Source organism: Heloderma suspectum, chromosome 9, assembly GCF_057233095.1.
Source record: "Heloderma suspectum isolate Gila_16-S chromosome 9, 16-S_ref, whole genome shotgun sequence".
NCBI lineage: Eukaryota > Metazoa > Chordata > Lepidosauria > Squamata > Helodermatidae > Heloderma > Heloderma suspectum.
Window position 1 is genome coordinate 16135994 of NC_139466.1, and position 12693 is coordinate 16148686.

The window sequence follows — 12693 nt, forward strand, 5'->3', positions numbered from 1 at the left end:
AGTTTTTTTTAAAAAAATGTTCTGCAAGTCTGGGTGACCCAGAAGATGCTGTTCAGCTGCAGAATCTGTAGGTCAAATGCATAGAAACCCAATGTCATTTGGATCCATTTTGGATTTCTCTGATATCGCTGTGTTTTGAGGCCTACAGAGGCAAAGGCAGGGGGAGTCAGGCTTAGAGGCCTGGAGTTTTCTTGGGAGGGGGTAGTTTCATTTTCTTGGTGTGGTGTAGGCTCTCTTTAAGATCAACTGTTTCCCAGCACAGCTGCACTGTATTTAACTAACCAAGTGTTTTTGGTTAGTCTGTTCCTAGCATAGAGGTTATGCTGGTGCTGGGCTTGCACTTATTAAAGAATAAACCTTTGCCTGGGAGCCTTCATTTATGTTTGAGCCTGGTCCGCAGAACCCTTGAAGGTCAAGTCATCACATGGTGTCAGAAGCCAGTGTGTCATCACACCCGGTTAAGTTCCAGTTTCGTTTCCCTAGTTAAGATTCATTTATCCAGGTCTGAAACAGTGCTTTTGGTTCTGAGGGAGGAGGGTATATAAAGAAAGTGAGAGAACCAGCAGAGCAGAGTCAGAAGGACCAGACCTTGAGGAGAGAGCAGAAAGAAGCCTGGAGAAGTCTAAATACAGCTAGGGTAAAGGAACTTTCATTCTGTAGCTTTTATTTGTCTTAATATCTTTGTATCACTCAGCTCTATTGTGTAAATACCTTTAGTTGCAATTTGCTTGTTTTAATTTCCCAGTAAACTGTTGTGGTTAACACCCAGGTGTCTGAAGTGCCACTCACCCCACATTATTGGGAAGGCGAAGGTAAAAGAAGGAAAGTGGGTCTTTTAAGGAGGTAAGAGATCCTTAAGGAGTTGTTCAGGGAGTCCAGGTCATAAGGGGAACCCTGACAGGCTGATTGATTGATCTTCCTTCAGCTCCTGTCCTCCTGTCAGTAATATCTTCATAATCGTGGCCCACACAAGAAGGTTCTGGAGAAATCCCACTGGGACATCTTCTTCACCATTAATCCAAGCCTCGATCAATCCACATAAAACAGGCCCTCGTTCTGGATACCACAGGGCTTGCCCACCCCTAGATTAGAGGCATTCTGGGAAAATGAAGATGGCTGCTGCAGCCATTTTACCCAATGCTTCTCCTTAGAGTACAGGACCTTAAAAACACATTTAAAGAGAATTGAATTGTATTCAGTGGAGGCTGGTGGTGTGGATTTTTTTTTTGGGGGGGAGGGGCCATTTAAACCCTTCTGGGATTCAGTCAGAACCAGCCAGAACTCTAAAAGAGCTATCCAACATGCTGAACCCTATCCCCAAAATAGGTCAAGCACCTTGGATAGATCCTTTAGAGTTCTGGCTGGTTCTGGGCTGGCTGAAGAGATTTACAGCCAAATCTCAGCCACCAGCCTCCACCGACTTTATCCTATTTTTAAAGGGAGACTGGCATCAGCAAGCGCAGGCCCTTGCATTTGCTCCACTGTGCCACGTGCTGAAGCTAGGTCCACTCGCTGTAAATTTTCCCCACTGCTACTGAAGTCTCTTTGCTCCTCCTCCCACTGGATTCTGGAAGGGTTCCACTTTGTTCAAATGACAGTAAGCCGTAACCTCAGCAAAGGTGCACTAAATACAATGCACAAGCTTAGCCATCCAAGGAGGCTGAGAACAACTTTGAGAAAGCAACGTGCATACAAATGGAAAATAGATGAAGATCAATGATCTAAATGAGGGCCATTTTGATTATTTAAACTGAAGATTTAAGTCACTAAATGGTCTTGATTTGCTCCCCACTTGAATCAATTCTTGTGCTTGCACTCAATCTTGATTTCAGTCAATCTATCCCAAAGGGGACAATTCAAGTCTTTTGTGCAAAATCTTGAGCACTGAGGGAAGAAAATACCATCATGTTCTGGCAGCTGTGTTTGCTCGCTTAATGGGAGAAATGGCTAACAAATCGTCTGTATGCTGGCATCTCTTAAGAACATAAGAAGAGCCATGCTGGATCAGACCAAGTGTCCATCTAGTCCAGCATATTGTTCATGCACCAGCCAACCAGCTGCCCATGAGAAACCCACAAGCAGGACATGAGTGCAACAGCACCGTCCCACCCATGTTCCCCAGCAACTGGTGTACACAGGCATACTGCCTCTGATGCTGGAGGTAGCACGTAACCATCAGGACTAGTAGCCCTTGAGAGCCTTCTCCTCCAGGAATTTGTCCAATCCCCTTTTAAGGCCATCCAAATTGGTGGCCATTACTACATCTTATGGAATGAATTCCATAGTTTAACTCTGTGCTGTGTGATGAAGTCCTTCCTTCTATCTGTCCTTATTCACCCACTGATCAGCAGAAGCAGAAAACCCCATTTTGAATGCAGGGTTTTAGGCTGGTGTAGAAATGCCCTAGAATGCTAAAATGCTAGGGAAATAAAAAGGTCTTCACCTGGAGCCGAAAGGAGTACAACGTAGGCATCAGGCAAACAATTCTAGGGAGCTCATTATACAATCAGGGTGCCACAGCCAAAAAGGCCCTCTTCCTGGAAGCCACCCACCTCACTTCCTTTGGCAGGTGCTCCTGCAGAAGTACTGCTGAAGATGATCTTGGGGTCTGGGCAGGTACATATGGGTGGAGGCAATCTGTCAGGTAACCTGGCTCCAAGCGGTTTGGGGCTTAAGCAATGTTTTCTTGGTGCCAGGCCCCCATTTTAATTTCCCTGACATAGTGCCAGCCTGGGGAATTGTGGGAAATTAAAATGGTGGCTCCCAGTACTGATCGGAGTGCTGCTACTTCAACTTTCCACTGCTGCCACCACCAGAGAAGCTCACCAGCGGCTCCAGTGATACAGGAGAGAGCCCATCAGAGGGGCCATTGCCGAGCACCCTCTCAAAGCTGGAGACAACTCTGTAAACACATTCGTCTGTTGAAACTGGTGGAGGCCAGGCAACTGCAGAGGAGTGTAATAAGCATGTCCCTATGTTCATCTGTGAATGAGAGCATGGGTGGAAAACCTCTGGATAGGGGTGAATGTTCCTTCCTTGTTCTCCTCGACCTCTCAGCGGCTTTTGATACCGTTGACCACAGTATCCTCCTGGACTGCCTGGAGGGGTTGGGCATTGGAGACACTGCATTGCGGTGGTTCTGGTCCTTCCTGTCCGGCAGGTACCAGAGAGTAGCACTGGGAGAGGAGGTTTCGGACCCGTGGCCACTCACTTGTGGGGTGCCACAGGGTTCCATCCTCTCCCCGATGCTATTTAACATCTATGTGAAGCTGCTGGGGGCTATCATCAGGAGGTTTGGGGTGCGATGTCATCAGTATGGGGATGACACGCAGCTCTACCTCTCGTTCAAATCTTCACCAAGGTTGGCCGTAGAATTCCTGTCCAAATGTCTGGAGACGGTGAGTGGCTGGATGGGGAGGAATAAGCTGAAGCTGAACCCGGACAAGACCGAGGTACTTTTGGTGGGAGACAAGAGGAGGCTGGGGGATATTGACCTGGTGTTGAATGGGGTACGGCTACCCTTGAAAGACCAGGTCCACAGCCTGGGGGTCATTTTGGACTCCCAGCTGTCCATGGAGGCTCAGGTGTCAGCTGTGAGCCAGACAGCACTGTATCAGCTCCATCTGATATGGCAGCTGCGCCCCTTCCTTCCCGACCATCTGCTCCCATCAGTAGTACATGCCCTGGTCTCCTCTCGTCTAGACTACTGTAATGCGCTCTACGTGGGGTTACCCTTGAAGACGGTTCGGAAGCTGCAGCTGGTACAGAACGCGGCGGCTCGCCTGATTAAAGGCAGCCGCAGGCAAGATCACATCACTCCAGTGCTGAAGGAGTTGCACTGGTTACCAGTTGTTTTCCGGGCCAAATTCAAGGTGTTGGTTTTGACCTTTAAAGCCCTATATGGTTCCGGCCCAGCCTATCTTAAGCAACACCAGACAGGCTGTTTAACAAGATCAGCCTCGGATGGCCTTCTCTCTGTCCCATCAGCCAGGACAGCTAGACTGGTGGGGATGAGGGAGAGGGCCTTTTCTGTGGTGGCCCCCACTCTGGAACTCCCTCCCTAAGGAACTCCGTCATGCCCGCTCTTTAATGAGCTTCCGTCGTGCATTAAAAACGTGGTTGTTCAGGCAGGCATTTGGGGTGGGTTAGGGTATTTTAGAAAATGTTTTTATTGTAAATTTTATTGTTTTAAACTGTTTTATTATATGTTGTACATCGCCCAGAGTGGCTGGGTGACCAGCCAGATGGGCAATTAATAAATGTAATTAAAAAATAAAGAATAAACCAGTGACTCCTCAGGTGTTGTTGGACTTCAACTGCTAGCAGCCTGAGCCAGCATGGTCAAGAATGATGGGAGTTGTAGTCCAACAACAGCAAGGCCACAGGCTCCCTACCACTGGCTTAAAGGGCATACTACTCCCATATAAGCAGTGCCCATGGGATCCGAACTTCCATAAATCTCAACTTATTCTGTTCAGTTCAGTTTCTTTTTGGAGTTTCTCTATAATTGTGTATATTGGGTATACGTTTTGTACATCTAGGGTGCTGATCAATGATAGTAATAAAAATTTATCTGACTTTTCTATCTCAACTTAACAGAAGAGTTACCATTAAGTGGAGGGCAAAAGATGGTGGGATAATTTGATGTACTCCCTGGAGTGTGCACTAGCATTGTATTTCAGCCCTGTAACATCTGCCAGCAAATAATTGTAGTCATTTTAAGTGTTTTCCCCCTCCCCTTTTAGGCAGCTGTACTTTGGCTCACAGGCAACACTGACCTGATTTTTATCTTTGTCTTCCATTTTTGCACAGATATAAATATCATAGTGAGGCAATGTTAAAAGAAAGACATTTTCCCCCCTTTCTGTGTGAATTAAACCAGACAAGAGAGCTACCAGATTAACTCTTCCTTGGGGTAGGAAAAATTGAGCAGAGCTCTTCCGCTCCTGATATTTATTTATTTTATTACATTTCTATCCTGCTTTTTCCCTCTTGCAAGGAACCCAAGGGGGCTCACATGGTCGTCCTCTTCTCCATTTTATCCTCACAACAACCCTCGTGTTCCATTTGTTTAAAAATTTTAACAACTTGGTTTGAATGCTCCAAGTAAGGATCAATATGTTGGGGAAAGCCTATTGCTGTTAGAATTTAGACTGCAACTAAGACTGAGCTGCACCTTCTTCATACTGGGACTGTCTCCTTATCCCTTCTAAAACCATGCCTGTGTGCTGAGCCATGGCTGCAAGCCTTCTCCCTCTGCAAACAAAAAGAAGGGTGCTGAGGGACGCTTCCTGGGATGTCAGCAGCAGCAGCATCCCTTTGCCCCATCATGTTGCTGCTCCTGTGCCAGGCCATTTACGTCAAGCCAAGACCCAACTGCTCCTCCCCCGAAGCATCTAACATCCCACTTCACACCAGCATGGGAGGTCTGGCCTCCTTTCCCCTATTTGTTCCTCCCCTTGCAGAATGCTGTGATGTCATTGCATTCCAGAAGAGGAGGTGCTTCCTCCTCCAGCAGGTAAATCGCTTCTTCTAGATAAAGATAGGTATGGTAGCCCTGTTACCTGAAACTGAGGGCAAAACAGGCCTCTCTTTCAGTGAAGTTCCATTTCAGAGACATTCTTGGGGGGCTCGTTCCAGTGGTGGGCAGGGAGAGGCAAACGGGTATGGCCAAAGGCAAAAGGGGTGGCTTGGCACACATGCCTAAGTACCACCATGTTCTAGCTTAAAGCTCTTACTGCCAGGAACTAACCCTCAGGAGAGGCATTTCAACCTTTTAGAATGGGGGGAATCCACACATAAGCCAGGAAACCAAACAATTGGCAGTTGCGAGTGGGGGAAGAGTGGGGCCACCTGCGGAACACTGGGGGGGGCAGATTTGGCCTTCCGGCAGGCCAGATTTATTTCCTGGGCCTAAGATTCAGGGCCGGTGTCAAGGGTAGGCGTTTGGGGGCACTGGCCAAGCGCCCACACACCAGCCCACTGACAAGAGCCCCCTGGAGTTGCTCCTTCTCTTCATCACTGAAACCTGCTTGTTCACCGGCCTCTCGCTCCGGCCCAGACAATGGTGGTGGTGAGAAGGAGCAGCAATAGATTCCACGGCCTCCTTGCCCACTGCCTCTCTGCCTGCCAAGCCAGCAAGGGGCAAGAAAGAGGATAAGGAACAATAGCAGCTGGTGACCATGGCGCCACTAAGAAGAGCCCACCACCCCCAGGACTCGCTCCTCTTCTTCACGCTTGCTTGTTCACCTGCTTCTCGCTCCGGGCCAAACCGTGGTGGTGGTGAGAAGGAGGAGCAGGAGAGGATGCCGCCTACTTGCTCCCTGGCTTTCTGCCTGTCAAGCAAGCAAGTGGGAGCCATGATGAGAGAGAGGCTGAGAAGCAAGAGCTGCTTTTGACAATGGTGCTGAGAAGGTAGACTCGCTCAGGGAGGGGGCCCATTGAGGGTACCTTGCCCAAGCGCCCTCCAAAACCTAGAGAGGGCACTGCTGATGCCCTCCGCCTCTGCTCTACAATAAATACGAAACATAGTTATTTGTCTCCGGTATGCAAACTGGCATCCGTGGATTGTCATTAATACTCTCATAAATAGCTGATTTAAATTTCAGAATACCTTAATTGCTATTTGATTACTGCTTCTTTCAAATGCAATTCAATTTCACATACGCGTTCAGATACAAAATGGTATTCCAGATACAAAGCTGATTACCAAAGGGTGACATGTAGACTTGGGCGGTGGGGGTGGGGGTGTTCCTCCGTTTTCCCCTCAGTATTAAAAAAAGAGATCTTATACTGAAGCTTCTAATGAAAGTTCTCAGAAGCAAAACGTTCTTTGTTTGCTCAGGTAGCTTCAGAATATATATACATTTTAATGTAGATAAAGTTTAGCAGGAGGGAAATACGTATTTATTCACATTTGATGACTGAAGGTTAGATATCAAGAGTTTTTGACGAAATAGGAAGACAATTCAGTCAGGCAAATATTTGACTTTTCTAGGACATTTATCTAAGACATGCTAAGCTAACATACTTCTATTTATGAAGAATATGAATTTCCATTCCTGGCTCGATTAACATAATCTCTTGCAATTGTTTCTTCAAAGGAATAATATTTATCATTATTTGAACTCAGCAGTTTCTGAGTATTTAAAAAAGAGTCAGCATTACTCAGGCTCATGTAGCCAGAAATTAATTTGCATTATAAGTAATTTTAAGATTGCTGCATGAATTTGGAATTATATTTATTTATTATGTTTTACCACACCTTTCTGCCAAGGAGTTCTGTTTGGCATTCACAGCATCTCTGACCTTCCCTCTTAATTCTTACAACAGCCCTGCAAGGTAGATTATGCCAACCCTTGCATTGAACAGAGTTACTATGACAACACTGCATCATCAGTAGGGTAAAACACACCTGTCTCATGATGGTCTATTGCAAAGATGTAGTTTGCAAGACAGATAATAACAAGGCCAGCAAGCTTTGTGGTTAAGCAAGGATTTGAATCCTGGTAGGCTCAGTCCCAGCCAGATATTCTAGCCACCAGATTATATTTGATTTCCTTGGTTAACAACAACTCCAGAGAATCACAGAGTTGGAAGGGACCTTGGAGGTCATATAGTCCAACCCCCTGTTTTATGCATGCACTCCAATACAATACAATGATTTAGCCCTGGGTTCTGCACAAACATGTGGTGTGCTATGGGTGAGAGGCAGTCCCCTTCCAATTGTACTCTACTCCCAAGGCAAATGTTTCTCCACAGTGGTTGGGCAGCATAGCTAACCGAGGATACTGGGCATTTGCGGTTTCATCATGTTTAGGGGATCTGAGTTAGAGGCATTTAGTCATCCCACAGATGGTAGCTTTGCCCCATTGGCTCCTCAGCCAAGCACATAGAAGAGATGACAGGACCTCCAGGTAGGGATTATGAGAATTTAGCTTTTGCTCACAAAACATGCAAGCATGCCCTTTTTGAAGCCCCAAATGCGAGCACAAACACGAGCATGTCTGCCAAAAAATGTTTGCAAATTGCTGGATATGTGCTTGTGTTCAATTTGTACAACTTTCACAGTTTGAGTACCCCTGCAGTTGGAAAGCCCCAGTTTAATCTCTGGAGGAAATTTGTGCAAATCTGGGAGAAGTTGCACAAATTTCATGTTTGATCGCTGCTCAATTTGCGCAATTTTCTCATTCGCACAAAGTGAGGCAGTGATCACAAGTGCAAACCTGGATGGGTTACTATTGCGCCAGGTTACTATTGCAACATCACATCATCAGTAGGGTAAAACTTACCTGTCTCATGATGACCTATTGCAAAGATGTGGTTTGGTGGTTTACAAGCAGATCAGGGATGTAAGGCCAGTTCAGACATTCAACACAGCATGGTCCTATGCATGGCAGGTAGCAGGCCATCCTAAGGAATGGTAGGCTCATCTATTGGGGATAGCTTAGCCATCACCATTCCAGTGAGCCCCTGTATGAACCATTGACTTGTACCAACGTACCTCTAAGTTGACCAATACCTGCACTCCTCCACTTCCATAAAGGAGAATTACATAGGCTTTAAAACAATAATGATGCTAGGGTTGTATCTGAACCCATAGAGTCCCAAGGCAGCTCTGATTCTGAGGAGGAGATAAAATTCATGAGGGGGGGGGAACTCTCTCAGACTTCAGAGGCGCAGTTGGAGGGGGAGCCCCCCCCCAGCTCACATCCCTGGGAGCGACAGTGACCCAGGCATGGAAAGGGAGGGACAACTTGAACTTTTAGACGTGGGGCGCAGGCACAAGCAAGAGATCGCAGGAGCCGAGCTTAGGCGCTCAGCCTGATTGGCTCGATGTCAACAGCTGCACCCAGAAGCATCACAGGAGAGGGGGAGATCTTCCCCTCCCACCCCTTAAGTTCAGAGAGTTGCCGCGTTTTTCCCACACAGAGATCAACTGACGTCCTAACCCTTAGAAACCCCTAGATGGCTGTTCCTTTGTAGTTCCTCTGAGTCTCAGGCAATTAGCATCTGTATGCTTCATTAGGATGGATGGAATTAAAGCCTAGGAAAGCAGCTCTTTTGTCTGAGTGTTGATTCTGGCTATTGGAGGAATCAGTAGGCAACAGGGGAACCCTGACACCTATTTTCTTCAATTGTCATTTTAACTATTGCTGCTGTTTTAGTGCTGGTTTTGGAATGAAATTTTTTTAGGTAGGTATTACTGTGAATTTCAACCTGTTTTATTACGATTTGCATGTTGTGAACTGCCTTGAGAGGACTGTTTTGACCCCCAGAGGCAGCATAACCATATCTAAAACAAACAAATAAAATGATGATATAGGATATTGTCACATGTACATGCAAACACCCAGCTCAAATGTGGCATTAATCACATGGTGCAGTTTTGGAACAAATTGAAAACTGAACTGAATGGGACCTGTTTGGTTCTATTTTCATTCATCCTGCAACAAATGCAGAGAGGAACCAATGAGTGGAGGGGCTTACCTGTCTCCAGCAACTAGAGAAACAGACCCCAGCAGTTGCTCCTGGTAACCACCATCCCTCCCCCCAGCGCCCCAATGCAGTGTCATTCCAGGACATTTGGGGTAGGGAATGGTGACCACCACAGAAAATATGCCCCCTTTCCCCATCAAATGCTGCAAAATGATGCTGCATTCGGACATTCAGGGAAAAACAAAATGGCAGCTTCCAGGAGCAGCTGCTGATGTGCTGTCACGTGCTGCTCTTGCTGCCACCAAAGACATCAACAAAATGTTTTCAAAGAAAAATAATGCCTGAAGACAAACAATGAGTACCCCCAATGAAAAAATGCAAAAGAATGAAACTTGCAACCATTTCAGAAACAAAAAACGTGGTTTTCCCTACCACGATAGGTGAAAACAACCATTCTACACCCCTATGGAGAACAAGCTGGGCTTTGCCAAATGCAGAATGTCTGTCACAGTTGAGAGGCCCAATCTGGCTAGAGATTCAAATCGATTACTTCCCTCTCCTCAGTCTCCATCATTTCTTAGAGATGGTTGTGCAAGTCAAACATACCATTTGGGGGCTTTGAATGAGCTTCTGGCACTTAAATAGCAGCAGCAGCAACAGCAGCAGCAGCCTCTCCCCTCCAGCAGAGAACTACCTGATTGTAAGGACCCATAATCCCTGCCTCTGAGCCCTCTTGGAACACAGATCAACTGTCTCACCCAGCGCATGAGGTTATCTACTAACCTGCTAATTACTAACTGCAGGATTCCTAATTCTATCCCCTTTCCTTAGATAAATATATAAACATGGGCAGACATGTACTCATTTGCATCTCCAGTTAGGCGCCAGCCACCACAGAGAGATTTTCCAGCCTCCTCTTGGTTTTGCGCATTCCAGATGGATGGGCATGTCACGAGTTTTAAAAACCCACAAGGAGCGATCACTGAGCCAGCAAAGTTTCCCTTCTGAAAGCTTTCTCTGCTGCTTCCCGCTTTCAATTCCAGCCCATTTACTTGTGTCAATATAAAGAATAGTATGAGGATGGTATCCTATTTAGGAATGGATGAATCTGTTAAACTTTGTTTCACTCTCGTTCTCATTTTTTCCCTTTTGAGTTCATTCTCTTCGTTTCCACATCAGATTGTGATTTTTTTAACGTGCACAGAAAAATTCCACGTATTACTATGCACATTTGCATATGGGAGGGGGGTGCCATCTGGTGAAGTGGACAGTGACTATGGAAGCCTATGACAAAATCAATTTGTTAGACATTGAAGTGCCACAAGACTTTTCGTTGTTTTTCTCTTCCTTGCTGCAACAGATTAACATGATAATCCCCCTGGAAAAACGTGCATATTTTTGTGTGTTCTTTTGCAAATGTATGAATTTTTTCAAGCAACTTTTCTGTGAATGAAACAGTTTTTGTGCACATTTGTCCGAATATTCACATTTCTTAAGTGCATTTTTAAATGTATGCATATTTGTACACATTTTTATTTTGTTGTTGTTGTTGTTGCAAAATGCACCACAAACTTTGGAAATGTATGGATTTTGATGGCAAACTGCATTCCAGTTTGTGTTTAGGTTTGGGAAGTGTGGATTTCATAAGTTCCCATTGAAACGTGAATCAAATGAATGTCTCTCTCATCCTGGATTTTACTCAATTGAAGAAGTACACTAAGAAATAAAAGTGTGCCCACCTTCTGGTGTTCTGGCCAATAAATGCAAAAGCACTGAGACAAGAACGTAAGAAACTTCCTTATATGTGTCCATCTAGTATTCTCTGCTTTGACTGTCAGCAGCCCACCAGGTGTACAAGCTTTCAAGATCTCCAGATATCTTCATCAGATGAGATGTTACAAAAATCAGGTTGGCAGGGGAAGGGCGGGATAAGAACATGGGGAAGCCTGACTGAATGTTGTAGTCAGGATGCCAGCATAGTCAGAGTCTTGAGATGATATGGAGGAAGACGGTTTGCAGACATTCAGACTGGGTTCTGCCAGCTAATGTGATGGTTTCGGGCTTCAGTGCCCCAAGAACCAGTAGGAACCAGAAAGTAGCAGACAATTTGTTTTTGGTTGTTTGTATGAGGCAGAGGGTGGTCTTCCCATCTCTGGCTACCTGATCCTTTTAATTGACAAGCACTAGGACCTAATTTCAAGTTTATCAGGGTGCAATCCTGTGTGTCACGTTTCCCTTGGTCCCCCTCTTTTCCGATGCACTCACACACACAAATAAAGAGGCTTCAGTCTCAGGCCTTTAATTCATTATCAACAGGTTCATTACAGATCCAAATCCTCGAAGACTCTCAGGCTACAAAGGAATGCCTCCACAGGATTCAAATGGGAACACCAACATCACCTACAGTTTTAAGTGACACTTGCTGACTAGACTAACTTAGGGAAGGATGTCCCACTCTTCCTACTCGCTTCTCATGTATAACTAACTGGGTTGACCATCTGAGCTCCACCCTTGACATTTCCCTCTTAGCTCTGCACCGTAGTATAGCATCTCTTAGGTCACAGCCCCCACTCTCCTCCTCCTCCCAGCTTCTCACAGAGGGGGGCAAGGGGGCTCTTCAGGCCTGGCCATCTGGTCATTAGTAACCTGAGAAGCACGCCTACCCATATCTGAACTAGCCTGGGAAAATGCATCCACCGGTTCTGGCTGTTCCTCTTCTGAATCTGAGCTGCTAATTATCTCCCTGAGCTCAGAATCAATCCTGACACTGTGGGTGTTTAGACAGAAAATAAGCCTGACAACACAGGCCTGAAGCCAGCAGTGGGCAAGGGGCTGGGCTGCCTCCCTAAATTTTCTCTGCCCCCCATTTTTTTTTTTTTACAAACAATTTTAAAAGTTTACATTTTGTCTTTAAAAGGTCTGTAAACCAGATGAACTTCCCCCTATTTTTTTGGTGCCCAATAATGTTTACACTGGCTATGGGCCTGCTACAACTCCCAGTATGCCCCAGCCAGCATGGCTGGCTGGGGCATGCTGGGAGTTGTAGGACTTTTTTCTGTCTAAACATGCATAGGATTGTGCCTTTAATATACAGTCAGGGCCAGAAATATTGGAACAAGGATAACTGTTTTGGCAGTTGGCCTCTGTACACTGCCACATTGAAGTTGAAAGTAAACACACCCAGATGGGAGTGAAGTCAGGACTTGCAGCTGTAATTCAAGGGGTTTGACAAAAGTGGGGCACTAACCATTCAGG

The 12693-nt window shown here is 45.9% G+C and overlaps 1 protein-coding gene across 1 annotated transcript in view; it reads left to right on the top strand.

Moving 5' to 3' along the window:
• GRIA3 (glutamate ionotropic receptor AMPA type subunit 3) overlaps positions 1 to 12693 on the top strand; it is a 250980-nt gene that overhangs the window by 90405 nt on the left and 147882 nt on the right. The window lies entirely within an intron of this gene.